The sequence below is a fragment of the Protopterus annectens genome, chromosome 13.part0, assembly GCF_019279795.1.
Source record: "Protopterus annectens isolate FY-2018-M chromosome 13.part0, PAN1.0, whole genome shotgun sequence".
In the NCBI taxonomy this organism is placed as follows: Eukaryota; Metazoa; Chordata; order Ceratodontiformes; family Protopteridae; genus Protopterus; species Protopterus annectens.
In genome coordinates, this window is record NC_056747.1 from 384,805,372 (window position 1) to 384,832,396 (window position 27,025).

Below are 27,025 nucleotides of genomic sequence, written 5' to 3' on the forward strand. Positions count from 1 at the left end.
CAGACTACACCACAGTTATGTGGTACCTCAACAAGCAGGGGGGGGGGGGGACAAAAGTGTACCACCTGTGCAGTCTAACCTTACTGATATGGGACCTAGCCTCTCGGCACAACTTGTCCCTGCAGGCATCCTACATCCTCTCGCAGGACACCAAACAAGCAGACCTCCTAAACAGGACATCCTCTCCATGGCACGAATGGATGTTGGACAGGAATGTCTTCCTAGATATTGTCCACCGGTGGGGCACTCCTCAAGTAGACTTGTTTGCCTCTCCTCCAACACAGACAACTGCAGACCTTCTGCTTCAAGACCTACTCCCCTCTAGCATGGTGAGTAGACGCTTTCAGCATTTCTTGGAAGGGAAGATTTACATACGCCTTTCCTCTCTTCCCACTAATTCAGAAAGTCCTCCTGAAAATCAGGAGAGACAAACCAAAAATTTTGTTGGTGACTCCCTACTGGCCAAGGCAGCACTGGTTCCCCCTACTTCACAATCTAGCCAAGGGCAATCACCACAAGTTACCCCACAAGGTGGACCTTCTGACACAACAAAAGGGAACCCTCATTCACCCACACTTGCAGATGTTATCACTGACACTGTGGGTGATAGACTTCTAATTCCCTTCAGGCACCACTACTCAGAGGATGTGCTTTCAGTCCTGAGGGAGGCGAGGAAACCTACTACAAGAAAATCATACTTAGCTAAATGGGAAAGATTTTCAAAATGGTGTCTGGACAAGGGCAGGGACCCATGCATTGCAGATTCCCCCCTAGTTCTTGCTTATGTGTGTCAGCTAGTAAAGGGTGGATTATCTTACTCTTCAGTGAAAGTTCACCTTTCAGCAATCTCAGCCTGCCTGCCACTAGACTTCCCTACTAGCCAGGCTAGACGTGAAGCTATTCTTAAAAGGGGTCTTACACATCAGACCTTCAAGAAAGCCCATCCCACCACAAAGGGACCCTAACTTCATTCTGGAAAAACTAACCCAGTCCCCATTTGCACCTGCTAGTGCAGCTGCTCTGCAAATGTGCACATGGAAGACAGTACTGCTAGTGGCCATAACTTCAGCCAGAAGGGTGTCTGAATTACAGGCCCTAATGGCCTGCCCCCCATACATTACATTCCACAAGGACAGGGTAACAGTATGAACCAGCCCTTCCTTCATGCCAAAGGTGGTCAACGATCTGTCCTTAAACCAATCTATTCATCTTCCCACCTTCTACCCCTCTCCTACCAATGACTGTGAGAGAATACTCCACTCCTTGGATGTACACAGACAGCTAAGATTTTACCTAGACAAAATAAAATCCATTAGAAAATTGAATCAACTCTATTTCCTTTCACCCCAGGGCCTTGGGCAAGGCAGTCTCCAAACAAACCATCATATGTCAGATTAGAAAAGCCATTTGCCTCTGCTACTCCCACCATGGCAAAAAGCTCCCACATGGAGTCAAAGCTCACTCTACCAGGGTAGTGGCAGCCTCCAAAGCCTTTTTAAAAGGCCTGAACACCGCTTCTATACTGGAAGCAGCCACATGGTCCTCCATTCACACCTTCACCAAACACTACAAGTTAGACAATGTCTCCAGAGCGCGAGAAGGATTTGCCAGGGCAAACCTACAGGGCTTTGTGGAATCAGCCTCTTCTACCTCCACCCTTCCTTCCAACTAAGCTGTGGTACTCTCCCACACCAGGAATACTGCAACATAACTATAGAAGGACATAGAAGAGTTGTGTAAAATCTTACCATAACCATAGATGTCCTTCTTTTCCATGTTCCAGTATTCCTTCCTACCCACCAAAACCCCCTTATCCTTTCTCACTATCTCAATCGGTCATATCCTCAGGTCTCTTGGGGTCTACACCCTATCATGTGACCTATGTAACCACATAATGGCTCCTTCACCCTATGACTAACATCACTGGCTACTCCTCCTGCTGGGCTTTCAAGTTCTGAAGTCTGTGCATGCAGACGTCACATTTAAGGTCCCTGGTTTATGGCCCTATGTGTGACGTCCCACACAACTACAACAGCCAAGATGAAGCTTTTCATAGATGTCCTTCTTTTCCATGTTCCAGTATTCCTACCATGTGACCTATGTAACCACATAATGGCTCCTTCACCCTATGACTAACATCACTGGCTACTCCTCCTGCTGGGCCTTCAAGTTCTGAAGTCTGTCCATGCAGACGTCACATTTAAGGTCCCTGGTTTATGGCCCTATGTGTGACGTCCCACACAACTACAACAGCCAAGATGAAGCTTTTGTATAGGAGCTGACGTATGGGTCGCCTGAGGTGAAAATCCTACACCAAGAATACTGCAACATAGAAGAGAAGGACATCAATGGTTATGGCAAGATTTTACACAACTATTCTTTACCTTGTGACGTTTCATGTTAAAATTAACTTAAGGCAGCTGTACATTCATCCAGACTGACTTGCACAGTTTTGGATGTGCTCAGAGTGGTGCTGATCTCCTCTCCACATAGAAGACACCAGTATGCTTAGAAGCCTGCATTGCTTTCAGACTTTTTTTTTCTTTTTTTTGCTACAGAGTGATTAGTAATCTGTCCATTAGCTTCATCAAGGCAACTTCCAGAGCATCCTGTAAGCACCTAAACTGGGTTTTCTCTTTAAGTAGCATTGTGTTGATTTGTATGATATTGTACTACTTTTGGTTATAGCCTGTTACACTTTTAAGGATCTTTTTCATGCAAGTAATGTTACTAAGGAGTGTGCTTGCTACAGTGGATTTCCCCAGAGGACTAATACCCTCATCATTTTTGTCTAGCCTACAGCAAACTGAATTTCAGGATTTGTCATGCAGACTTTGTGCTCACTTTACCAAGAAAAGTATTTTTTTTTACTGAGCCAGAAAAATGCAGGCTATCGTTTTAATATGAAAAAAAAATCTTACTTTGGCATAGGTTGAAGGGGAGCCTTCCTCCAGTGGTTGTGGTAAAGTGAAAACATGAAGCAGAAACAAAGATGGGTAAACACACAAACCTAGTTCAGAAAGAGTCTGTGGTCACAGGGTAAGAGGCTTTAGTGACACATTTAGCCCCACAAAGATCTGAAGGCCTAAACAATGGTAAGGTGCAGACCTATTGGCCCTTAGCCGCAGTGCCTATTTCACTTCCTTCCCTTCCTGTTGTTGCCACTCCTGTGGCTGAAAGTGGGATAGTCCCACAACCAAGCCAGACTGTGGTAGCAGTTAATGCTGTATCACAGCCTGACTCTTCAGCCAGGAACCTGATACACTAGGAAAGGACATTATGGTTGTGTTATTTGTAAAAAGCAGACGCTTACTGAACCTGTAACTTTTTAAACCCATGAGACAGATGTCAGACCCAGGACACCCACCCTTAAGCATCTGTCCTTGCCCCAGTCATCGCTGATTACAATCATTTCACAGGGTGTCATTACAGGGCAGAGTGTGCATGGTTTAGCACCCCCTCTGAGAGAGCCCTGTACCTCAGGGTACAGCACCTTCTACCAAGCGGAAACAAGAGTCCTTCCTGGATCAGTCATTGCCAACTTGGACTTTGAGGAAGACAGGGACTTAACCTGGTACGAGCAGCTATATTCTCTCCTGTCTTACTAAGCAGGTAATGAAGAGATGTTATGTGATCCTATCTCGCCTACATTCTGTACTGATGGGTTCGGAGCCGATCCTCAGCTCCGACTCGGCACGCTATACTATAAAGCAAAGTCTCTAATTGGCTGAGCTATTCTATATCCCAGGATGCACCACCACCAATTCCCCAGATCTCGTTTGCCGCTTACAAAGCAAGACGTGGTCTCGAGCTTGGCTGAGCTAAGTGCTTTCTTTATAAGATTTTTTCTGTCAGGAAATTTCTTGAATTTAACCAAAAGCTGTTTTAACGGCTATCGTTGTGTATGAGTGAACTTTTCTGAATATTTTTTGTGGTAAAATTGTTTGTTTTTTCAGGGTAAGGTTTCCGTTTAAGTTAGAGGGGCCTTCCCCTCGTGTGTGAGTGAGCCTTTTTGTGTGCGTTTAGTGAAGGTCAAGTACCCGTTTCAGTTAGAGGGTTCTTGGCTCTCCTGTTGTGTGACCCTTTTATTACTTTTACTGTAAAGTGAAATTGTTCTGGATTAGGTACTTTCTCCCTGTATTTTTTTCCAACTGTTGGCATTATGCCAAAAGAGCACAGACCCTCAGGGTTTAAAAAATGCACAAGATGCAGCTACAAGATATCCATAACGGACGATCACTCCCTATGCGTGTACTCTTTAGGACCCAAACACCTTCAGGAGTCTTGTAGTGTGTGTCACGCTTTTTCCTCTCGAGTCCTCCAAGAGAGGAAAAATAAATTGATTCTAAAAGGACTTATTAAACCATCTTTTGAAGAGGCCTTGTCTTCCTCTTCTTCTCCCGCTAAGAAAAAGAAATCGTCGGCTCCGACCAGTCCGTCGGAACCGACCACCAAGAAATCTCGGCAGGCTTCTCCATCGGCTCCACGGACTTCGGGCCGAGGCGAACGGTCTGCCTCGATGCCTCCAGCCTCGACTCCTCTGGCTTCGGAGCCGATGGCTGGAGCTTCGAGAGGCGGGTCACCTTCATCGGCTCCACTGATTTCGGAGCCGATGAGGGTTGTTCGCTCAGACTCTTCCCCTTCGGCGCCGAAGTCCTCTTCGGCACCGAGGGAAATTACAATGGAGTCTCCTTCGGCACCGATTTTGATCGAGACAATTCGGAGCCGGTGGACAAGTCTAGTCGGACCCGTTCGATCTCCTCCCGGTCTTCCAAGATGTCGGATTCGGACATTGACAGGGTGCTCCAAAGGCTGTTTCAGTCTCCAGTCTTCCAAAAGCTAGTTTCGACTCCAGCCCAGTCGGCTTCGGAGCCGATGGTCCACCCTTTAGTCTTGGTTCCTCTTCCAACAGCCTCGGCACCGTTGGAGTCGATGCTGGTGGAGCCGATGGAGGTGTCTGGGTCGGCTCCGACCCTTACTCCTACTCCGGCCTTCGGGTCAGAGTTCGGTACACAGACCTCCTCGGTCGGCCCCGGGGGTGATGCTTCGGGACCGATGTTTTCGGTTCTGAGCCTCTCTCTTGGTGCGTTGGCTGCGGGAGTGCCATCTGCTGTTATGGCTTTGGGGGTCGGACCTTCCCAGGATTCTGGGGGTCCGGCCTTTAGAGCCATAAGGAGTGCTTTGGCCAAATCTTCTTTGGCTACCTCCACCGTCTCCCCGGCACCTTCCCTAGGCACGGAGACTGGATCCTTTGTAGTCCCCCTGTCTCAAGACAGCAGAGCCCTGGAGCCTGAGGTCACCCCCATTGGGGGTCTCCCTCTTCCTGGAGGTCCCTCTGAAGAGTCTTCGGAGGAACCCCCAAGAAAAAAACAGTGCAAGAGGAAGCACGTCGACTCTCCTGACGAGTCTATCACCTCCGACACCGATCTTGATGATGCGGAAGGGTCCCCCAAGTCGTCCTCGGATGATGTCTCCTTTGTGGACATCCTGGAAGTCCTCAAACAACGAGGCGGCTGGCAGACCAAACCCCCTTCCTCTGACGAGTCAGTGTTCCTCAAGGCCTTCGGGGCTCAGCCCTCTGCCTCCTGGGTGTCTCTGCCCTTCGATGAGCTCCTAGATTTGATCTCTCGAAGGGTGTGGGAACATCCAGATTCTGTGGAACCGGTGCCTGCTCGCCCTAACAAATTTTTGTCAGCGCCCCCGGAAAAGGAATTTCTCACCAAGGGTGTGGCTGTAGATGCTATGGTGGTGGCATCTGCTACCCAGCAAGATGTGGCAGAGGCTTCGACGTCCGTCCATCCTCCTAATAAGGAGTCTAGGAGCATGGACCGGTACATGAAGCACACCCTTACTTCAGCAGCCTTTACATTAAGGTCTCTGAATTACCTCACGCACTTCACTAGACTACAGAGGGACCTGATCAAGGAACTCTCGGATACCCTCTCTGGTAACCTACCTGAGCAGTTGGCCCAGACGGTTACCTCTCAGTTGGCTACCCTATCGTCGATATCGAACTCGTCCATGAGGCTCATTTCGTATACGGCCGAGGGGGCGAGTAGAGCGGCGGGTATGGGTGTTGCTCTACGGAGACAAGCCTGGCTCCGCCTGTGTCATTTTGCGGAGGCCTTCAAGTCTTCCTTTGCCGACGCTCCCTTTGATGGGTCCTCTTTGTTTGGACCCAAGGTAAAGGACACCTTGACCCGCTATGAACAAGAGGGTAAGACTTTGACTGCCGTAGGGGCATGGTTTTCCTCTCCCTTTCGGCCTTATCCCAAGGCTAAAAGAGGAGGGAAAATGTGGTTCCATAAATCTCAGAAGAATTACCCTTCACAGCAGGACAATCCCCCTTCTAGAGGCAGAGGAGGGGGAAATTTTTCAGGAAGACGCCGTCCCAGAGGCGGCAGAGGCCCCCGCAACACTGGAGACTGCGAGTCCTTTCGTCGCTCTTCAACCTCTCAGCATCCCTGAAGGATTGCCCGACTGTGCAGCTCTGGAGCCAGTCAGGGGTCGTTTTTCGAGGCACCTAAAGGCCTGGGAGAGTATCACTCAGGACCAATGAGTGCTCCGAATCATCGACTGAGGTTACGTCATCCCCTTTTCACACACACCCCCTCCATCCAGGAAAATCCCGGACCCGCCACCCAGTCAACGGGATATTGCAGCCATCGAAATTTCAAAGCTGCTTCAAAAAGGAGTCATCCAACCGGTCCCCGTAGACCAGACCGGATTAGGGACTTACTCAAAATTCTTTTTGGTGCCAAAAAAGACCGGGGTCTTGAGGCCCATTTTGGATCTCAGCAACCTGAATCGATCAGTCAAGAAGTCCAAGTTCCGGATGGTCACCTTACAATCCATTCTCCCGCTACTGGAGAAAGGTGTTTGGATGTGCTCCATAGATCTCAAGGACGCCTGTTACCACATTCAGGTAAATCAGGCGTCCAGGAGACATCTGCGCTTCAGCCTGGGAGACAGTCATTTCCAGTTCTCTGCACTGCCCTTTGGTCTCACCACAGCCCCCAGGATGTTCACCAAATGTTTGGCGGTGGTGACTGCTCACTTGAGGAGTCTAGGATTCCAGGTGTTTCCGTATCTAGATGACTGTCTCCTAACTGCCACCTCTAGGCATCTACTATTACAGAACCTAGCAGCCACTATATCTCTAGGAACCTCCCTAGGAATCACCTTCAATTGGGCAAAGTCTGTGTTGCTGCCATCTCAGCATATAAGGTTTATCGGGGTAGAGATAGACTCAAGGCAAATGCGGGTCTATCTTCCTACAGAGAGAATAGAAACATTACAATCTCAAGTCCGAGCATTGCTCCTCAAACGCCGAGCCCCAGCAAGGATGGTCCTACAACTGTTGGGTTCCATGTTGGCCACCATTCTCCTGGTCCCCTTAGCAAGATTACACATGAGGATTCTCCAGTGGCTCCTGTCGGTCCAGTGGTCGTATCAGGAGCTTCCTCTCAGTCACCAAATTATAATCACGGAGACGTGCAAACAGGACCTCCGTTGGTGGCTTACCTCCTCCAATCTGGATCAGGGGCGACCCTTCGTTCCTCCTCCTCCAGTGGCCACTTTGACTACGGACGCCTCCCAGATGGGGTGGGGGGGACATTACCTGGGCAGGTCAGTTCAAGGCAAGTGGCACCCCGACGAGAGTTCCCTACACATCAACATACTGGAAATGAGGGCAGTGCTTCTATCGCTTCAAGCACTACACAACTACCTCCCCCAAGGTATGATTGCCATTCAGTCCGACAACATGTCAGTAGTCTGGTATCTGAACAAGCAGGGAGGGACCAGGTCCTACCCTCTTTGCAGAGAGGCCATGAAAGTATGGAATTGGGCTGTTGCAACCAACCGTTTCTTGGTAGCAACACACATTCCAGGGAGATCCAATGTGATAGCCGACAGACTGAGCAGAACCATTCTCTCCCCGCACGAGTGGTCTCTGAATGACAGAGTAGCATCTCAGATCTTCAGAAGATGGGGAACTCCTTGTTGCGACCTCTTTGCAACTCCCCTCAACACAAAATGTCTACAGTTCTTTTCTCTTACCCTGGTTCCGGGGGGGTTTCCCAAGGACGCCCTAGTCCAAGCTTGGCCCACCGGCTTACTATACGCCTTTCCACCGGTTCCCCTTCTCCCCAGGGTGATCCAGAAGGCGATTCACTTGCAGTGCAAGATGATTTTAGTTGCCCCATACTGGGCTCGTCAAGTTTGGCTGCCATTTCTTCGGAAATACGCACTGGACGGTCCATGGTTCCTGGACCAGGTTCCAGATCTCTTGATCCACCAGTCGGGACGGCTTCACCAGTCCCTTCACTCTCTGAAGTTAACAGCTTGGCTCCTCCACTTCCGACTATAGTCAGGAACCAGGTTTTGGACTCAGAAGTTATATATATTTTGTCCTCGGCCCACAAGAATTCGACTAAGAAGATGTATAATAGTAAATGGAAGAGATTCGCCATTTGGGCCCAACTCCGGGGATTAGATCCCATTACTGCCCCGGTGGCGGATGTTTTGAAATTCTTAGCTTCCCTATTCAATCAAGGTTCTTCGGTCTCTACCATTAAGGTTCAATTAGCAGCTATTTCGAATTTTCATGAAAGTATAGACCCACCTTTGATGAGCAATAAGTTGTGTAAAGCCTTCATGAAAGGTGCTGGGCTGCTACGTCCTCCAGTTTCTCATCCTGCTTCGCCATGGGATCTCAATTTCATATTAGGTGCCTTGACCTCTTCCCCCTTCGAACCGGCAGCAACTTCTGACTTGAAATTTCTTTCCTGGAAAACTGCTTTTTTGGTGGCAATTACATCAGCCAGAAGAGTTTCGGAACTTCAAGCCCTATGTGTCAAACCGCCGTACCTGGTTTTTCACAAGGATAGAGTATCCCTTAGGCCTAATCCATCTTTTGTTCCCAAAGTTTGTTCTAGTTTCTGTCTTCAACAGTCTTTTGGAACTTCCAGTTTTCTTCCCCAATTACTCAGATAGAGCAGAATATATCTTCCATTCATTGGATGTCCACAGACAATTGCGTTTCTACTTAGATAGGACGCACCAAACACGAAAAACAGATCAGTTATTTGTGTCCTTTTCAGACAATAAATTGGGCAAAGCCGTCACGAAGGTCACTATTGCCAAGTGGATCAGAGACTGTATCAGTCATATTTATTTTCTTTCTAATAGAGAGCTTACAACCACTGTGAAAGCTCATTCTACAAGGGCTATGGCTACTTCAACAGCATTTCATGCTAAGCTTGCCATTAGTGACATTTGTGCTGCGGCTACCTGGTCCTCTCCTCACACCTTTATTTCTCATTACAAATTGGATGTGGCATCTCGGGGGCGAGCTTCCTTCGGTTCCACAGTTCTCAGGAGTGTTTTCCAGTGAGCCACCCAGGAATCAGGTGCTAGGGACGCTGTCCCATCAGTACAGAATGTAGGCGAGATAGGATCACATAACATCTTTTAGTTATGTACTTACCATAACTTCAGATGTTTGGGATCCATCTCGCCTACATTCCTAATACCCACCCTCCTTCCCCCTGCCTTGGAGATCAGAAGAGACTGGACGGTACAAGTTCGATCGTTTCATCTTGAAACATCTGGCAATGTTATATCAGCAGTGCATGTGTGGGTGCATGTGTGCGGACAAACAAGATCTGGGGAATTGGTGGTGGTGCATCCTGGGATATAGAATAGCTCAGCCAATTAGAGACTTCGCTCTATAGTATAGCGTGCCAAGTCAGAGCCGAGGATCGGCTCCGAACCCATCAGTACAGAATGTAGGCGAGATGGATCCCAAACATCTAAAGTTATGGTAAGTACATAACTAAAAGTTCCTTTTCTCTGGTTCTCCCCATAAGATGTCTTCTTTGAAGAAACTTCAGTTTATTGAGAGAATATTTTATATGAGGTGCCAAGGAATCAACAAGCACTCACAAAAGATACATTGAACTGCTGGGCACTGAGAAGCCCAGACCAAGAGACATTCTTCCAATCTTTCATACCGTTGATGATGGTTTCTTCCTGAATTTACAACCACCAGCACTCGTGAGCCCATTTATGTTTTATAGCTTTGAAGAAAAATCTAAGTAACCGTTATAAAAATCTAGTTCCAGACCCTGCACTGAGTTCCCTTGATGTGTCTAAAGCATTCAAGCTAACTCCATCTGATAATACATAACCTAAAGACAAAGACTGTCACATCCTAGACCAGTTTGTGTATATACATCCTCCACTCTGAGTAGCAGGTCTGTCAGTTACCAAACCTGTATGCTCTAATATCAGGTGGACATCTTTAAGGCAAATGGAGGATATGATGGAAGAAGTCCAGGAAGGAGCTATGAAGCAGAGATTAATTAGACTGTTTCAGACTGCCATCAGGTCAGTAAACGTGATTAAAGCTGGGTGTGCACTAGTAATGTCTGTTCCAAGGCAGCAACAACTACAGGTCCATTGACTTTAAAACAGTAATGGCTTGGGGCCCAGCATGTACTAGATGAAATTAAACAGCAGCTACACTGTATTCTGTCAGATAAAGACTGCTATAGGGATCTGTTCAGATTAAGTTTTCAAGACACCACAGGAAAAGGTGATTGTGCAAACAGTAAAACAATTATTCTGTTATTTGTTTTTTAAATATAATATGGGTCTCAAACTAAACAGTGGCCCTTTTAAAGGACGCAATTGCAAGTGGAGCAGTTTAAGTAGAAGAGGACCATTGAAAAAGGTCACTAGAGAAGAGGCAGGGGCAGACAGCAAGGCAGTGGAAGGGGGAATGCCCCTCCTCCCAGCCAAGAAAGTCCCTCCCTGTTTTAACCATAGCACACACGTCTCCTCCCATGCCTTCCCCCACTTCTAGGAGAGAGAGAATACTGGCTATATTGAAAGAAGAATGGTTTGTTTGCATTACAGATGTATAGATAAAAAGTGGTTACTTCAAATGCAAGACATTCTTCCCTGTCCCATTCATTGGAATACTTCCACTGTCCCAAACCAGTTAGCTTTAATGGGTGCAGTGCTGGATAAACTTATTTTGTCAGCAGTCCTAGCAAATGTTGCATTACTACAGTAGGGGATGAAGTTCTACTCAAAGTTCCTACTAGTACATAGGAAAGATGGCCTGCTAAGCCCATAATGAACCTTTCCAAGTTAAGCAAGTTCCCGAATGTGAGTTTGTTCAGTATTTTAAGTCTATAGTTTCTCTCTCCTTGTTTTTGCAGGATGCTTTTCTTGTCACTTTAGACATGAAAGGACACCTACCTACACATAGGTTCATAGGTTGGTATTAGGCTATCGGCCCTAATGGGTCTAATGAGGGATGAGTACAGTGGGACAATGACCTCCTTTTTTCTGGATGAAAAGCCCTTAGTGATGAGGTGTGCCACATAGAAGGATTTCCTGACTGTTGTGGCGATGTGGTTATCGAAGGTGAGACCACTGTCCACCTGTGTCTCTAAGTCTTTTATCACACTTTCGGTATTTGTGTACTGCCACCTATGTGGTAATTCACGGGTACATATTTTTTTTCCCAAAGAGGATAACTATACATTTCTTGGCATTGAGCTTGAGCCCATGGCTCTGGCAGCAAGCATCTGTTTCTGTAAGGCCCTTTTGTAGAATATCCACATAATTTGGGGATTCAATAATGGCTCCCGGTTTGCAGTCATCTGCAGACTTTGTTAGCCAGAGTCCTTTAGTGTTGGACTGTACTTCAGAAAAGTAGATGCCAAACAAGAGCAGTCCCAGGACTGAACCCTGAGGTACTCCACTTGTCACTTGTCTGGAGCTGGATTTGGAGTCGGCTACTTTTACAGTGTGGGTTCTGTCAGTAAGCCAGTTGGAAACCCATCGAGGGACGTAATGCCCAGTTTAGTAAGTTTATCTATAATTCCAGAGTGGGGCATGGTGTCGAAGGCCTTGGCGAGGTCCAGATAGGCTGTGTGGACCACCTTACCCTTGTCCACGGCTCTGGAGACTGATTCAAAGAAGTTAATCAGGTTCAGGAGACATGATCGGCCCTTCACGAACCCAAACTGCGTGGGGTCCAGTGATTGAAGGTTGCCAATGTCTTTGTTTATAAGTTTCATGATAATATGTTCCATAGCCTTAAAGATCAGGCTTGTCAGACTGATGGGGCCGTAGTTCCCGGGATCCAAGGTGGATCCCCCTTGTGGAGTGGGATAACTGTAGCTGTGCGCCACTCAGTGGGCACGAAGCCTGAGGTGAGGCTATGATTAAACATGACACTTAGGTGAGGTGCCAGTTTATTTTGTAGTACATGTAGTATACAGCCTGGGATGTTGTCTGGTCCCATGGATGCTGTATTCTTAGCTTTGGAGAGTGCAGTTTTTACCTGTGTGGCCATTATTACCGGAATTTGGCAATCTTTCAGTATTGAGATGGGCCCTTTAGAGGGTGACGGGGGGGGGGTTTCACTGAATCGATCTGCCAGGATATTGGCAATATCCTTGGGATCGGTATATTTAATGCCATTCTGTTGTAGCTCAGAGCAGATCTGAGCATTGCCATTTAGATTCTTGACATAGCTATAGAATGCCTTGTGGTTGTCTTTGGAGTCTTTGGCAATTTTATTTTCGTAACTAGCTTTGGAGGATTTTATGAGGGATCTCAGCTTCTTGCTGAGGCTGGTAAGGGAGTTTTTTGCATCCTGGGATTTTCCTCTTTTTTGCAACAATTTCTTCCTTTTGCTGTAAAGTTTGTATATGGCAAGGGGCCACCAAATTGGCTTCTGTTTTTTTGGAGGAGAGCAGCATCTTGGTTCTGTTGGGGATGGCACGATTCATGCACGCGTGGATGTGCTCGTACAGTGCCTTAGTGTAGGATTTAGCAGTCAAACTTTCAGTTCCCATCTGCATGGGTGTCATGAAGTTTGTCACTTCTGACTTGAGTAGCATGAAGTTGGCTTTGGAGAAGTTTTTATGGAGGTTTCCTTATTGGGGGGGGGGGTGGGATGTGGATGTCAAGGGTGATTAGCTTATGGTCAGACCTGACCAACAAGGGGGTGAACATAGGTGTGGAGTATCGATTTCCCATGTTGGTAATGACCAGGTCTAGGATATTGGAGCCCCTGGTGTGACTAAGGATTTGGGACTAAGGATCCAGGGCATTGGAATTTATGAATTCCAAGAACCGTTGGGCAAAGGTGTTGGTACACGAGTATTTTTCTCAGTTAATAGCAGGGTAGTTGAAATCACCCAGTATTAGGGTGTTTGGTTGTATCTTAATATTTTCCAGTATGTTTAGAAAGGTGTAGTGAGAATCTTGGGGCATGGTGGGGGATCTGTAGTAAGCTACAATTTGGATTGCAGTCTTACCTAGTGTTAGTTGCACCTGGAGAATTTCAGACGCATTGTGTTGGGCAACTAGCCTGGTGTTGTGAATATCCTCAGTGAATATGGACACGCCTCCACCTTTAGTGTTTCGGTCCTGGTTTGGTGGCCGAAAAGTGTGGTAAGAGTTGCAGCCTGGTATTGCAGGGCACACAGGCTTCTCTGTTTCATGGCAGGGAAGGAGCATTTCCAATTTACCTCTTTGTCACTTGATCTGTTTATCACTCCCGCAGTATTCACTTCCCCCTCATACTGAAGTGTATTTATTCACATTTATCCATGCATGGATGACTGTCTTATACAGGTCATACTCCAGAAGGAGATGATAAGATTAACTGAGTGCATTGCATGCTGACTTACCAAAATGGACATTTCTATCAACTAACAGAAGTCTAGCCTTACTTCCTCCCACAGATTATCTTTCTTGGGGAATTGGTAGACTCCAGATTTGGCAGTATGTCCGTCCCTCAGGAAAAGCTGTCCCAGCTGTAATCCTTTATGCAGGCTGCAGGAAAGACTTCCATGACAGCATGATGCTCTCCTCAAAGTGATGGAATGTCAGTTTTTGCCATTGTGATTCCTGTGGCCAGCTTGCACATGGAGGGATTCAGTGGTATCCAAGGAACTTCTGGCAGCAGCATCTACATCCACGGATGCCACTAATGCTCTCAATGCAGAAGGAGAGATCAGACGTTAGGAAACTCTGGTGCAAGCCAACCCAGTGATGACATTTGTGGTCCCATAGTAATCCAAAGGTGTGACCACAGATGCCTCTGACCTTTCTTGGGGAGCTGATATAGAGCCCCTGTAAACACTGGGGAAGGTGGCGCAACCAGGACAGATCCAAACACACAAATGTCAAAGAAATGCTGGTCTTAATCTTTTCCCTTCATATTTTCAAGTCAGCCTGGAGGCCTGGGGTCCTCGATCAGTGTAATTATACAGACCATCATAGATATGTGGTGCATCAACAAATACATGGTGGGGGACTCGCTCACATCAGCTTTACAGATTACTCATTATAGCCTATGAGCTAGCTGATCAAAAAGGCTCCACCTTCAGGCATCCTGTATTCCTTTGGTCCACAATTACTTGGTAGATCATCTGCTTAGGTCCACCTTCAAACTCCATGAATATTTTGCAGCCTAATTTTTTTCATGCCCAAAGTTTGGTCAGAACTGTACAATCACCAGTGTTTTACTTAAAACAAAGAGGAACAGCACTTGCAGTTAATGTACATGCACATGTGATTGAGGTATTATGTAAAATGGATCTGAGCAGTTTGTTTCCTTTATACCAGCAAAACAGGGCAGCCCAGTAACAATACTGTCCAAACTGCTGACAGACTATATTTCTTTTTATTACAGCCACCATGGTTAGACCCTATGGGGCAAGTTAAAGCACACTTTATTAGGGCAGCAGCTACTGTGGCTGCATTTTTCAAGAATGTCTCTGCACAGGGTATCTACGAGGCAGCTACCTGGGCTTATTCTTCACATGTTTTCTAAGCATTATGTGCCAAAACACAATGCAAGATCAAAGCAAGGTTCATCACTGTAGATGTTCTTCTATTAATTTGCTGCAATATTCTTTACATGAGGAAGAAGTAGATTCGGATATACTGGAATGCAGGCCTACATCCGAACCCCCAACATTACATCAGGTGGACGTGCCTGCTACAAAAAAACAAAAAAATAAACATGTTGCACCCCCCCTCCTCAAGACTCCCAGAAAGAGTGGAAAAATTTTGCCCAAGGATTATTGAAGGCCTTCGTGTCTTTGAGGCCTACTGCTGGGTTCCCTACTCCTTCCTTGTCGTGGCCTACCTCTTCTCAAAACAGGGTCAGACAACAACCTGATTCAGAGGAAGAATTTCCTCTGAGGACGACAGTGACTCCTTAGCCTACTCCTCACAAATTCCCTCACCATCAGACTATGCCTCCCCTGAGGAAGAATCTAATGGAACAGACTCCCCTTTGGAGGAAATCTCCTTTGGAGAAACCCTTAGAAAAATGAGAAACCACTTTAAGTGGGACAGCTCTCAAATGTCTGATATTCAGAAGAGGTACTACGACCTACTCCAGGTGGAACCCCCAGCCCTTCTGCTATCCCACTGGTTATCCCTGCCTTTTTAGATGTCTTTGCCTGCATGTGCCATCTTCCAGACTCCCAGCCTCCAGCTCCTAAAAAGCTGGATAGATACTACAAAGTTCCTCAAGACTGCAACTTCCTCTTTAAGGCCCTGTTGCTGACCCCTCAGTCATTTCTGTGGCCACAGATAAAGCTTCAAGATCCCTTCCTTCCATCTCTCTCCTTTCCTCAGACAAAGACAGCAGACAACTAGAACGGTTGGGGGTAAAGTGTACACTTCAGCTACCCTAGCCTTTAGGGCTTTGAATTATCATACCCATATCTTCAAGTATTCCTTGGAACTAATGTCATAACTATCAAAAATCGTCTCTGACATGCCTGAATCAGAAAACAAGGTCTTTGCCTCCTCCCTGATTGCTGCATCCTCACAGATAGCCAGTCACTCAATAAAATGCAGCAATGATGCTGCGGAGGCTACTTCTAGGGCTGCTGCCTCTGCCTCAGTGCTGAGAAGGTTTGCATGGTTAAGACTTCAACCCCTCCCTGAGGACATCAAGGCGAAGCTCGTGGATGCTCCTCTTGACAATTCCACATTATTTGGTCAGGCTTCAGCTAATCTTTTCAAATCTCTGCAAGAAAATAGTAAAGAATTAAAAGACCTCAGACACATCCTGGTCTCACCTGTTCCCAAGTTCCACAGGAACTACCCCTCCAAGCAGGTATTTGTCAACAGGCAAACCTGGCTCTCCCAATCTAAGCCCACCAAGGGGAGCAAGAAAGTCCAACACTACTCGGCTCCTTCCTCCACCCTTCCACACAAGCAGCCTTTTCCTGACAGTGCAGGTTCTTTCTGACTCCTCAGGACTTCCCCACTCCACCCCTCTTTCCTTCCACCTCTCCTTATCCCTTCCAGGCTTAAAAACAATCACACAAGATGCCTGGGTCTTGTACATCATAAAACATGGATAATTCATGACATGGCACATGGTTCCTCCCTTCAGGGGTATCCCACAGCCACCTGCAGAGCAGGTCCCCCTCTTCCCAGAGGTACTGGCAGACCTCCTGGAACAGGGAACCATTCAACCAGTGCCTACACACTAAAAAGGAACAGGCTTCTACTCCCACATGTTCCTAGTACCCAGAAAGGAAGGCCTCCCGGAGACCCATCCTAGATCTCTCCTTCCTCAACACTTTCCTGAACATATCTGCCTTCAAAATGCTAACCCTTCAGACCTTGTTTCCACTGATCCTCCCATAGGCCTGTCTCTGGCATCCACAGACATCAAAGTAGTCTACCTGCACATTCCCATTCATCCAAATTCACAAAATGTCTCTGTTTCTCTTTGGCATCCTGACACTTTCAGTTGTCAGCCATGCCTTTTCGTCTTTCTACAGCCCCAAGAGTTTTCACAAAGTAGCCCCAGTAGTCACATTCTGCAGACTCCAAGGAATTCAAATTTTCCCTTATCTGCACAACCTCCTGTTCCAGGCAAATACCCCAGAGGAACTTCTTCTCAACTATTGTCATCCTAAAACAATTAGGATTCACAATCAGCTTCAAAAAATCTGCCCTCACCTCATCTCAAGATCATGACTTTCTGGGGTGCAGATTCCAAACAGACAGAATGATAGTGTCTCTTCCTCCTCAAAGGCCCAGTAAATCTGCCAGACATTCTCAGACCTCCTTCCCTGCAACTTTTGTCAGCAAGACAGTTTCTCAGGATTCTTGGACTAATGGCTTAAACCATTCCTATGCTGCTTCTTGCAAGGCTTCACATGAGGAAGTTTCAGTAGTTCTTGAAGTCGGTGTGGACACAACATGCATACCGTCTAGAATTCCAAATTCTGCTCTTTCTATGCCTGAAGAAGGAGCTCCTATGGTGGATAAAACAAATGTCCCTCAATCCAGACCTTCCCATCCAGCCCTTGGCCCCAACTCAAGACCTCTACACAGATGCTTCAGATACAGAATGGCGGGCCGTGTTGGATTCCAGTACTGTACAAGGGCAGTGGTCTCCCTCTCAAGTAAGGGATCACATAAATGTAAAACAAATGAAGGCTCTGATTCCAGCCCTTCAGTCCTTTCAGACTATTCTCAATCCAGGTCACTTGAGGATCTTCACAGACAACATGACTGTTCTCTGATACGTGAACAAGAAGGGGGGGGGGAGCAAATCATACCTCCTGTGAAGACTAGCTTTACAGGTTTGGGAACTAGCCCTCCAACTTCAGATTTCTCTGCAGGCAGTTTATATCCCCTCCAAACAGAACTTTGTGGCAGACACCCTGAGCAGACTGAGAACACAGGCCTACGAATGGATGCTTCACAGGGATGTGCTTCTAGACATAGTCCACCAGTGGGGCATTCCTCAGACAGACTAGTTTGCCTTCCCCATGAACAGACAACTTCTAAAATTTTGTGTCAGGGAACCTCACCCCCTGGCATGGAAAGTGAATACCCTATCAGTATCCTGGAAGGGGAACTTTCTGTATACATTCCCTCCCCTCGACTCATTCCAAAAGCCCTGCTGAAGATTCAGCAACACAAACCAAAAATCTTGCTGGTGACTCCTTATTGGCCAAGACAGCAATGAATGTTCTTCGTGTCTCACTGTTGCAGTCATCACCTGTGGGTTATCCCTGCTGTGGTAGCCCTCGGCCAGCCCAAATACCAGAGTCAATGTTTTTCTGCATTGGCTGCAGGCGCCTGTAGTCTGACATCAGGTCATCAGTGCTATAAAGCAAGCCAGCCAACGTCATTACATCAGTCTTCCTTGCCGTGGAGCCCATTGAAGAAGCAGTTTGCACGAGTGCCGGTCGGTCGCTACCAGAGTTTGAATCTCAAATGGCTTACTGACAAGGATTCCAGAGCTCTGGACATATGGGGTAAAAAAGTATACACCTCTGCAACCTTAGCTATCAGAACACTCAGTTGTCAGTTCCATATGTTAAAATATCAGCAACACACTTTGAAACTATTAAAACAAAATATTTCTACCTTTCCTGACTGTGCCAGTTCAAGAGTTAGCAGATTTACTGCACTCATAGGTTCATAGGTAGGTAATAGACTATCATCCCAAGGGCCTACGTAAGCCTAGCCAACAAAGTTCCCTGGCTTACGCCACCCAAGACAGTTATTTTCCTGTGCCACTGTCGAGCAGAGACACAGAAGTGGTCCCAGGGGTGTATTTCCTATTTCCCATCCACTCATCAAGATTTTTCTTGAAGAGTGCTAATGAAGAACTTTGCTTGACATAGATGAGTAGCCTGTTCCAGAATATGGGAAGTCTCTGGGACAGGAATCTATCCCTCCAGCATGTCCTGTTTATTGTGGTGACAAGGTTTAAGTCCTTAGAGCGTGTAGCTCGGAGGGATTGGGATTTCTTTAGGTGTAGCATGTCCAACAGCTCTGGGTTTGACATAACTTTATATGTTAGGCAGAGATCACCTCAGAGTAGGCGATATGCTATGGAGTAAAGCTGGAGTTTTTTGAGGCAGTCAGTGTAGGGCATTTGTTTGAGGCCAATAATCCTCTTTGTGAGGTACTTTTGTGGCCTTTCCAGCTGCTGCAGATGTTTTGTGAGGTACATTCCAAAAGGGACGTTGTACTCTATAATGGGTCTAATGAGTGTCGAGTAGGGAAGAACAATGACCTCTTTTTTCCTGGATGAGAACCCTTTTATGATGAGGTGTGCCACGTAGAATGACTTCCTGACTACTGGGGCAATGTGACTATCAAAGGAGAGACTACTGTCCACCTGGGTCCCAAGGTCTCTTATCACGCATTCGGTGTTAAGTAGATTGCTGCCTATGTGGTAGTTCATGGGTACAGAGTTTTTACCAAAGGAGATGACACTGCACTTTTTGGCATTGAGCTTGAGGCCATGGCTCTGACACCAGGCATCTGTCTCAGTGAGGCCCTTCTGTAGGATGTCCACATCATTTGGGGACTTGACTATGGCTCCTAGTTTGCAGTCATTTGCAAACTTCATTAGCCAGAGGCCCTCTGTGTTAGCCTGTACTTCAGAGAAGTAGATACCAAACAGGAGAGGTCCCAGGACGGAACCCTGTGGTACTCCACTTGTCACTGCTTTGAGGTCAGATTTGGAGTCTGAAACTTTTACAGTGTGGGTTTTCAGTGAGCCAGTTGGCAATCCATCTTGTGACATAGCGATTTATAGCTAGTTTAGTGAGTTTAGCTATAATTCCAGAATGGGGGATGGTGTGTGCTTTGCTTGTCAAGTGGCCAAACACTCATTACACTATGGATATGATGCCCTAGAAGCCTCTAGCAGGGCAGCAGTGACAGGATCTGTTATTAGGAGGCATGCATGGCTGAAAGAACAACCTCTCCCTGATCATGTCAAGTCTAAACATATTGATGCACCCCTGGATAAGGAGTGCTTGTTTGGAGGAAAAGCATTGGAGGTGCTTAAAAAGATGGAAGACAAAGCAAAATCTATGCAAACAGTAAAATATTTATTTCAGGTTCAACCTTCCAGGTTCAGCAGGAACTTTCCCTCTAAGCACTGGTCCTTCACTGCACCTAGCAGACAGGGCCAAAGTAAGCCCCGCAGACACAGACCATCCAGGCCCCTATCCCACAGCCAGCAGAGAAGCAAACAGTGGACCACTTCCACCCCAAAGGCAGGGAGTTCTAAGCCAAACTTCTATGGCAAAAATTCACAATGACTCCCTCTCCTCCCTCTGCCCTCCCTTCACTCACCAAAAAGTAGGAGGAAGGCTCTCCCTCTTCAAAGAAAATTGGCTTTCTGTAACAAAGGACCAATGGGTCTTAAAGATCACTTTTCAGGGATACAAATTCTCTTTCAGTGAACTCCCCATTCCAAGAGGGTACCCAGACTTACCAACAAATCAGTGGACAAAGGCATTGAAACAGGTCCAGACTCTCATATCCCAGGGGGCAGTAGAACCTGTCCCCCCAGATCAACCAGGCAAAGGCTTTTATTCCAGACTATTCCTTGTTCACAGAAAAGAGGGCACTTGGAGCCCCATCCTGGATCTATCCATTCTGAACACCTCCCTGGTGGTCCCCAGATAAAAAAATGCTCACTTTGCAGCAGCTGCTGCCTATGCTAACAAAAAATGCCTGGCTAGTGACCCTAGACCTAAAAGATGCCTACCTCCACATCCCCATAAGGGAATCCTGCAGGAAATTCCTGCACTTCAGAGCATGATCACAACACTTTCAGTTCTCTGCACTGCCCTTTGGCTTATCTACTGCACCCAAAGTATTCACCAAATGCTTAGCGCGAGCCATAGCATTTTGCAGGCAAAGAAATATTCAGATTTACCCTTACCTGGAACTGCCTCATTCAGCCGGAGTGCAAAGAAATGCTGCTCCAGTAGCTTCTCTTTGTCAAATCCTTCTAAATTCCCTAGGATTCACCATCAACGAGAATAAATCAAAGCAAACCCCCACCAGGAAAATAATTTTCTTGGGAGCTCTGCTAAACACAGCATCCCAAATGGCCTTCCTATCCCCAGAAAAGCAGAGCTTCCTGCCTCTTTACTTTACCCAGCTGCCTTCCAGAAGTCACATCACCACAAGGAAGTTCCTGCAAGCCCTGTGATACATGGCATCTTGCATCTTTCTAATTCCTCTGGCCAGGCTTCACATGAGAAAACTTCAGTGGTACCTAATGAACCTTTGGTGCCAGCATTCTCAGTCTCTAGAGACCTCTCTCCCTCTGATCCCATGTGTAAAGTCCGAGTTCCTGTGGTGGTCAGAGGCCTATGCCAAGAACAAGGGTCTTCCCTTCATCCTCCACCCTACCAGCCAGACCATCACCACCGACGCCTCAGACATTGCTTGGGGCACTCACCTAGCAGGCAGTGTGCACCCAAGATCTTAGGGATGCCCAGCACCTTCACTTACACATCATTCAGAAAGAAATGATGGCAGTACAAAAGGCTCAGACATCCATCAAACCCCATCTCAGGACAGTGGTCCTCCTTATAAAACAGACAACACGACAGTAATGTGGTATATCAACAAATGGGGGGGGGCCCAATCTTGCCTTCTATTCAGACTAGCCATGAAGCTCTGGCTGACAGCCGCCTCCATGAGTCTACATCTAATTACCCAATACCTACCAGGGGTCAACAACACCCTGGTAGACCAGCTAAGCAGAAACTTACTGGACCCCCACGAATGGCAGCTCCACAGGGAAATCTTTCTGCAAATCACTCAGGAGTGGGGGACTCCAGTGGTGGATCTCTTTGCTTCGCACCTCAACCACCAGCTGCAAAAGTTTTGTACCAGGGAGTATCACCTCCTAGGGTGGAAGGTGGATGCCTTGACCTTCCCCTGGAACTTCCCCTTTGTGTACGCGTTCCCTCCTCTGCCTCTAATTGCCAAGGCACTAATCAAAATAAGGAAGGACAGACCAAAGGCCTTCCTCATTACTCCAGATTGGCCCAGGCAGCATTGGTACCCCTTACTGCGCAGCCTGACCTTACAGCCCCCCCAAGCAGCTTCCCCTGATGTCAGACCTCTTGACCCAGGTGAGGGGGGGATACTCCACCCATACTTGCAGACTCTCAATCTTTTAGAATGGCTTATACCTCAAAAGCTGACAAAGAATCCCTGTTAAGCAAACAGGTCCTAGACATTATCACAGAGGCCAGAAGGCCCAGCACCAGAAAATCTTATGCAGGGAAATGGAAAAGATTCTGCTCCTGGAGCCAGTTCAGAGGGGAGAGTACCTCACATCCTTCCATCCCTCTTATCTTGGATTACCTAGCCAAGTTGCTCAAAAGTGGCCTCTCCTTCTCGTCTATTAAAATCCATGCCTCAGCCATTTCAGCCCATTATGATTCAGACCTACCCTCTCCTCTCATCTTTTGATTAAACAATTCCTCAGAGGGGCTTCTAATATCAGACTTCCCAGAAGGCCTCCCATGCCAACCTGGGACCTGAATTATGTTTTAGAAAATCTAACCTTACCTCCTTTCGAACCTGCTGCTTCAACAGAATTGAAATACCTTTCCTGGAAGACTGTCTTCCTACTAGCTATCACCTCAGACAGTAGGGTTTCAGAACTCCAGGCACTCATGGCTGTGGAACCCTTCATCATTTTCCATGCAGAAAGGGTCTCCTTGGGGACTAACCCCTCCTTTATGCCCAATGTGGTATCTGATGTGACCCTCAACCAGGCCATACACCTACCCACCTTCTTTCCTAACCCTCAAAACATGGGGGAAAGAATTCTGCACTCGTTAGACGTGCACAGACAGCTCAGATATTATCTGGACTGTACTAAACTCTTCAAAAAAACAGTCCAGCTACTTGTCAGTTTTACCCCAGGGGCAGAGGGGAAGCCCATTTCCAAGCAAACCATTTCCAAATGGATATCACACTGTGTCCATTTCTGCTACAGACTACATGGGAAACCACCCCCTAAGTCTATTCATACCCATTCCACTAGGGCAGCCTCCACTTCCACAGCGTTCCTCAGAAGAGTCCCCACCAGGGAGATCTTGGAAGCTGCCACCTGGACCTCTGTCCATACCTTTACAAAGCATTACCACTTACCTCTTTTTTCTAAGTCTAGGGCAGGGTTTGCCTCTGCAGTTGTGCAGGGCTTGCTGACCCATGCCTAGGGCTCTAACCTATCCTTCCACCCCTCTCCTCAGCTTTGGGAATCCTCCCACAGGTGATGACTGCAACAGTGAAACATGAAGAACATAATACAGTTGTGTACACTTATCATAAATGTAGATGTTTGAGTGTATTCACTGTTGCAGTCCTGGTTTCCCTCCCTCCATCCCCCTTATATCCTCTTCCCCTAGGGGACATAAGCTTCTCATGGTGGCTTTTAGGCACCAGGACCACTTTACCTTATTTTCTTGTGCTTCTGATGGGTTTGGGCAAGAAAAACTGATGTAATGACGTTGGCTGCCTTAGTTTATAGCACTGACGACCTGACATCAGACTACAGGCAACTGCAGCCGACGCAGAAAAACATTGACTCTGATATTCGGGCCGGCCGAGGGCTACCACAGCAGGGATAAACCACAGGTGATGACTGCAACAGTGAATACACTCGAGCATATACATTTATGGTAAATATACACAACTGTACTTTCTCCCCTCTCCTGCACCTAGCCAAGGGCAATCCTCACAAGTTATCTCAGAGTGGACTTACTCACACAACACAAGGGCTCCCTCATCCACCCACACTTGGCAACCCTACAGCTGACTCGGTGGGTGATAGTGCCCTGATACCTTTTAGACAACTATTTTCAGAGGACGTGCTTCAAGTCCTGCAGGAGGCCATGAAACCCAGTACCAGGAAATCTTACTGCAACAGAGAAGAGAAGGACATCTATTGTTATGGTAAGTTACTACTCAACTATTCGTTCTGCAGGGAAGGTGGATTCCTCCCTCCTATATCTCTGGTCAGGTTACATCATGGGTGCCTGCTGCTTTAGTACTCTTTCCAGCCGTAATGCAGCAGTAATCTTTATGATGTCTATATCAGGGCAGTGTGAGCGTATTCATCATAACACTAGATGTTCAATTATAAGGGGCATTACTGCAGTACAATCTCTGTATCATCTACATGCTAAGGCCTTGTCATCCTATTACCTAGGTCACAGATGGCAGGGATTTGCGGAGAAGACACAATCCCTGTTTTCTTTTCCTGGTGCATCACCCAGCTGTAGGGGGCAACAAATACCTTAATCTGGATAGATTAGGTCTCCAGTCATGGTTGATGAACACACGTTAGTGACTTCCTTATCCAAAAAATTGTGTGGATTACTCTTCTTTTTTACCAGGCATCCTACTGATGTGTCCAATGTGAGGAGGACACCAGTGCCATTCTGCAAATATCCAAAACTGTGGAAGTCAGATTGTATGAATGAGCATCCACCTGGGACTAATTTCCATGAATTTTGAATGATACTGCAGCAGTGATCTTTGTATTTAACATCTACTGTTATGATGAATATGCTCATGCAACTGCAGTATATGATAGCAAGAGCAAAATTGGTACATACCAGAAATGCAGGATTAGGGGGAGTGTTCATCAACTAATTTGTCTAAACACTGAATATGCTAAAAGTTTGAAGAAGCTGAAAGACCTGCCCAGGGATTCATGAAAAGACCTAACTTGAGCCATAAAAAGAACCTGCACCCATAACATGATATTTTTCAACTTGGAGACATGTTGTCCGTGACGAAGAAAGACCTCATTGTGCAATTTGCATGCCACTGAATCACAGTCACTACTGCTATGTGCAGATCATTGCTGATCTGCACATTGCTGTAGTTAACTGCTGCAACTGCATTGTGTAGGCATTGGTATCCCCTTGTTAGGCTCTCACACATAAGTGCACACTTAAACACACACACACACACACACACACACACACACACACACACACACACACCACAGTCCCCGTACCTGTTCCTTTGTTTAAGTGGCATTAAGGTACAAGAGTTTAGAGCACTCCCTGGTATCTTGTGGTTCCCCCCCACCCTTGTAATAGTTTAGGTACCATTACAGCATAAGTGTAGTGTCCCTAGTGGTTAGTGATTCCCCCCATCCCCACCCCACCAATCCCCGTACTGCTGTTGGTCCCACTATGGCACAGGTGTACTATTCCTGTTGGCTAATGGTTCACCCACTCCTAATATCCATACTACTTTAAATGCCAGTAGATTAACATGGCCTTTTGGCTGTGTTCACTACTACAATGTGGTGAGGCCAGCCATGCTGATTTACACTTGAGTGATTTCATGAATTGCTTGGCATATATATGCCTTCCTGGAGGCAGTTCCGGGAGGGAGAGAGAGAAGGGCAGCACATGGCTAATTAGCATATTATTATCCCCTGGACTGTCTCATTAGCATACAATACAACCACAGAGCCAGCCCTACATGGTGCTGCACAGCTTCATACTAAAGCACCATGCAGCACACTGTTAGGGCTCTGAATTACAAAAGGTTACTGCGATGTGTACATTGTGCTGTAACCTTTATAAATTCCCTCTTTAGTTTTAATGACCAAAAAAAAATGCACCCTCTGAGTTGATATAAGAAGCAGGGTAAAACAGAAAAAAGTGGCATGTGTACTGTTCTTAAAAACATGTGCTTTGGTGTTTTTAATTCTATTTTGTCAGAAGCAATTTTTAGATTGTTACTTTCATCATGATAAAATTAGATCTGTGTAACATAAAGCAGAGAGAGGCAGTAATGATTCACTGAATTACATTTGTGTCACTGCAGTATAGCTATTAATTCCATGTAATACATGGAAGTGTCGGTCCAATTACTGATTTTTCAGTAATACACAGGAATAGGACTGCAGTCACTGATGTTCTATTAATAACAACGTGGAAACAGTACACTGGCATAAATAGTTACAGATACTCTGTAGTTTCCATTATTGTAGCTACAGTTACATTTTTACAGAACTCATTACAGTAAAAATTGTTGTTGTGATGTAGTTACCACATCTTGGTAGTACACATTGCATGAAGTATAATGACACATTCTCAGTATTATACATTGTTGTGAACATAGTTACGTATTCTTGGTTAGTGCCCATTGTTGTGAACATAGTTACGTATTCTTGGTTAGTGCGCACTGTTGTGAACGTAGTTACATATTCTTGGTTAGTGCGCATTGTTGTGAACGTAGTTACATATTCTTGCTTAGTGTGTATTGTTGTGAGCATAGTTACACATTCTTGGTTAGTGCACATTGTTGTGAACATAGTTACATATTTTTGGTTAGTGCACATTGTTGTGAACATAGTTACGTATTCTTGGTTAGTGCACACTGTTGTGACCATAGTTACATATTCTTGGTTAGTGCGCACTGTTGTGAACGTAGTTACATATTGCTTAGTGTCTATTGTTGTGAGCATAGTTACATATTCTTGGTTAGTGCACATTGTTGTGAACATAGTTACGTATTTTTGGTTAGTGCACACTGATGTGAACGTAGTTACATTGGTTAGTGCACATTGTTGTGAACATAGTTACCTATTTTTGGTTAGTGCACATTGTTGTGAACATAGCTACATATTCTTGGTTAGTGCACATTGTTGTGAAAGTAGTTACATATTCTTGGTTAGTGCACATTGTTGTGAACATAGTTACATATTCTTGGTTACTGCACATTGTTGTGAACATAGTTACATATTCTTGGTAGTGTACATTATTGTAGGTGTAGTTACCTTCTGTAGTAAACTTTGTTTTGTGTGATGTTACAGACCCTCTTTTGGGCACAGGTGCAGACTGTAGCAAACAGTTCCCATTTTTATTATGAAGTTTTGCTCCTACCCTTTTCTAAAGATCCTACTTCCAGTTCTTTTATCTCTATTACTATATTCACTACCGCTAATACTCAGTTGAATGCTTTCTCTGTATCAAGACCCACCAACAGCAGTGGTATTTTCTTACATTTTGTTTCCCTCTCTGTTGTTGAATGCTTGGCTCCCACCCCAGGCTACGGTTCTCATTGTTGGTGAAGTTGTAGATTTTCTGTTGTACATATCACACATAATATAGCGACAAATTCTCTGTAGTGTATGTCA

The 27,025-nt window shown here is 46.2% G+C and overlaps 1 protein-coding gene across 1 annotated transcript in view; it reads left to right on the plus strand.

Annotated features, from left to right (window-relative positions):
* GAMT (guanidinoacetate N-methyltransferase) overlaps positions 1 to 27,025 on the plus strand; it is a 306,917-nt gene that overhangs the window by 196,605 nt on the left and 83,287 nt on the right. The gene's annotated exons all lie outside the window — the stretch shown is intronic.